We start from the raw sequence: 3,880 nt of genomic DNA, 5'->3' as shown, positions 1-3,880 counted from the left end.
CACCTGCTCGCAGCCCCTCCCTTATCGGCCTGGCCTTCCGGATCTGTGCCGCCTCCTCCCTCCGCCTGCGCGTCTGATCCTCAGAGCTCCTCTAGCTGGAGCGGCCAGCAGTCCTGCCACTAGTGGGGGTCAGGCCTCTTCCCACCCAGGCCAAGGCGATGCCCCCATAGCAACCAACACTCAGGCCAGAGACACTGGGCTATCCCTCGGGGCGACCAAGCTGTCTTCAGTCGCCATTTCAGGACCAGTCTCTCTTGATAGCTGGTCACGGTCATTGGGGTCATCTCGTAGGACCTGAGCATCCAGCAGACTGGACCACGGGGCCCCTGAGAGCCCCGCCATAGCTCCAGCATCCTCCTCCCACTCCTGCCCCCGCCTCCTGGCCCAGGGCGGCGCCCCTCTGGGCGGGCAGAGGGAAGCTGAATCACCAGGGCTTCTCACAGCGGCGGAAGCCGGATGCCCCCACCCGCATCCATCGCTGGCCAGCAGCCCCTGTCCTGTCCCTGGGCACTCGGGGCTGACTCATAGCAGGATTCCTAGGGTCTACTCCCCGCCCGGCCGCAGGGCTGGGAGGCAGAACAGCCCGAGCCCGTGCTCCTGTCTGGGTGTGTTTTCCAACCAGGACGACAGATGCTCTCTCTGAGCTCAGGTTTAGGAAAATAGCGCGCCCCAGAGCAGGACAGGTCGGCCCAGGTTGCAAGCTGGCCCTGGACTCTCTGAGTTCTGGAGTCCAGGTGGCAAGGACCACGGCCCAGCTAAGTACTCAGAGCTGGCTGTGTGCCTCTTTCCTGTCCGCGGGCCTCCTTCCCGTGCGGAAACTCCAGCCTGCCAGGACAAGTCTCACCCTCCCCTGTGGTCTGACCAGCAAGTCTTCGAGCACAACAACCTGTCGGTAGGAACAAGACCTCGAAGAGGGCCGCTCAGCCCGGCCCGCGGCGCCCTCTGGTGGTCAGACTGCGGAGTGGCGGCAAGTGCGCCTCCTCCCCAAACCGCACCACAACCGCCAGATAAAAAACCCAGCTTCACGGGAGACCTGCTGAGTCAGTTCTGTGGGGGGTGGGCTCGGGGATCTACGTTTTCACCTTGTCTGGTGATTTTGAGGCCTATGGGGGTGTGTGTGTGTGTGTGCAAATCACTGCTGAGTAATTCAAACTGCAGGACAGGGGGTGCAGATAGGAAGGTTTCCAGCCTGAGGACCAAAATATGGGACCTTTTGTATTTTATTTTGAGAATTTTGTTTTGCTATAGGGCACGTACGCTCTCTTTTTTATTTGTTTTGTTTTACTAAGCGAGAAATCACTTGGGGTGGGGGGCAAGGCCAGTCGCAATCCCTTCTTGGGATTTTGGTCATGTATGCAAAAGGACTATGTGAGTTTCAAGCCGCTGGGTTCCAGACTCAAACTAGTTAGCCATATGGGAGTTCGGCGCCTGGCCCCAGTATGAGGACATTTAGACAGAGTTTCTGTGGGCAGAAAACAGCCAAGAGGAAAGCCACACCCCCTCCAAATACTTTTTATTTTTTAAATAATTTTGTCATACACTGCTCTGCTAGAGACAGCGAGAGAGAAAGTGGGAAAGCACCCAGGGGGCTGGCCACTCCATAATCCCTTCTCTTCCAGTCTCCTCTCTGGATTTCGGGAGGAAGAATTCGGGCTTCCTATGGGATATATTCTTTTTGAGATTCTGTCAGCTTTCCAGTAAATTTCCTCTGATACGAAACAATTTATATATATATATGTATAATATTTTTAGGGTTTTGCCATAGGGTGTGTGTGCTCACTGCAGAGAAGGAAAATGAGGAATCACACCCTGGGGAGGGGTGGCCACGTGGCAACCCTTCCTCCATTCTCCTTTTGGGATTTTGGGCATGTATGCACACGTGCCCAGTATGAGTTTTAAGCTGCTGGGTTTGGCACTCGAACCATGATCAGCCATGTGGGAGTCCAGTACTTTAACCACCACACCACCTTCTGATCCCACAATAATAATAATCTTTTTCTTTTTGGAGAGGTTTTTTTGCTATAGGGCGTGTGCGCTCGCCACACAGACAGAGAGAGACATAGAGACAGAAAGTGAGAAATCACCCCCCAGAGGGGATGAGCATGCCGCAATCCCTTCTCCTCCATTCTCCTCTCGGGATCTTGGGCACACACGTACACGCACCTGGCGTGAGTTTTAAGCCACCGGGTCCTGGACGCGAACCGCAGTTGACTACGTGGGATTCCAGCGACATAGCCATTACGCTAACTGCTGGTTCCCAATAATAATAATCTTTAAAACAATAGGAATATCCTGATCTTCTTAGAGCTGAGCTGGCAGGGAATGGTGAGAAATAGAAAACTGTCTACAGGACCAACAGGTGGTATGGTGGTTGGGGTGCTGGACTCCAATATGGTTGACTGTGGTTTGAGTTCTGGACCTGGCGACTTGCTTTCTTGCTTTTTCTGTCCCTCTCTGGTGAGCACATGTGTCCTATAGCAAATTGGAAAATGATGATGATAATAAATAAATAAGTTCTTAAAAAATAAATCTCTCTACACTTCTCCCAAGGGGACTATTAGGAAAGCAGAGCAGCCAAGATGAAGCCTGACAGGCCTTGGTGGGATGAACAGGACCCTGCGGAAGGAGGCTGAAGGCAGTGCACATACCAGGCAACCCCAGACAAGAGCCCAGAGGGCCAGGGTGTGGGGTGACCTACCTCCCAGCTGCCAGGAACAGAGGGCTCCTTCCCATCCACCCTCACGTTTACCCCCGGAGGCAGGTACAAAGTACCCCACCGATTGTCCAGGAGGCTCAGCAAGGGAGAAAACAAGGTGCCCAGGAATATGCAGCCTGAGTGGTGGCGGGAGACACAGACCAGATTGGGACAGTGTGGCTTTAGCGTTTTTTGTTTGTTTGTTTGTTTTGTTTTCTTAAAAGATATTTTGCTATAGGGTGTGTGAAATTGCTGGAAAGACAGAGACAGAGAAAGTGAGAAATCACCCCTCCCCCTGAGGGGGATGGCCATGCTATATATAGTCCCTTCCCTTCCGTTCTCCTTTTGGGATTTTGGGCACATGAGCACATGTGCCTGGCATGAGTTTCAAGCTGCCTGGTCTTGACTCTGGACTTGAAACAGGGTCAATCATATGGGAATCCAGCACCTTAACCACTATGCCACCTGCTGGCCCCAAAATAGGGAGAGAGAGAGAGAGTGGACAAAGCACTCTCCAATGGGCATGGTCATGCCACAATGCCTTCTCCATTTCTCTATCTTGTTGGGATTTAAGGAACGCACACACACCCAGTGTTTTTTTTCAAGCCTCTGGGCCAGGATTCCAACATAGTCAGCCATGTGGAATCTGGTTCCTTTAACTACTAGGCTACAGGGTTGGCCTGAAAGAATGTTTTGAATTCCTTATTTCCCCTGCCTGCCTAGACCCTAAATTCTTGAAGCTTGTGCTCAAGAGAGAGGCACATTTTTGGTTTTAAGTGTATTTATTTATTTCTTGCATGAGAAAGAGACTGAGGCACCCCTCACAGGTCCTCACACTGTGATCAACCCCCAGCCTCAGATAGCTGGATCAAGGTACCTGAGCAGTGAGTACAGGGAGGCCTCAGGATGCAAACTCAGGACCTTCCCATGTCGGTCCAGCATCCCGGCATGTCAGCCCACCATGGCTGGCCAGGAAGAACACGTGCATAATTGGTAGCTTTGAGGGCCCCAAGCACCTGGTCATGCCTTCCGAGCACAAAGACCCGCACCTAATATGCCATTCATCAGAGAGCCCCTTCTTTGGTGGGCTGGGGCATGGGGGTGCCTCCCTGGGCTGAATCCTCCCAGCAGGCAGCCCAGAACCCCAGGACTCCAGTGACAGGTAGTGTCCCCACATCCAGGCTG

This window comes from Tupaia chinensis, unplaced genomic scaffold, assembly GCF_000334495.1.
Source record: "Tupaia chinensis unplaced genomic scaffold, TupChi_1.0 Scaffold000226_1, whole genome shotgun sequence".
Lineage (NCBI taxonomy): Eukaryota > Metazoa > Chordata > Mammalia > Scandentia > Tupaiidae > Tupaia > Tupaia belangeri.
Note: the sequence above shows the minus strand (reverse complement) of the source record.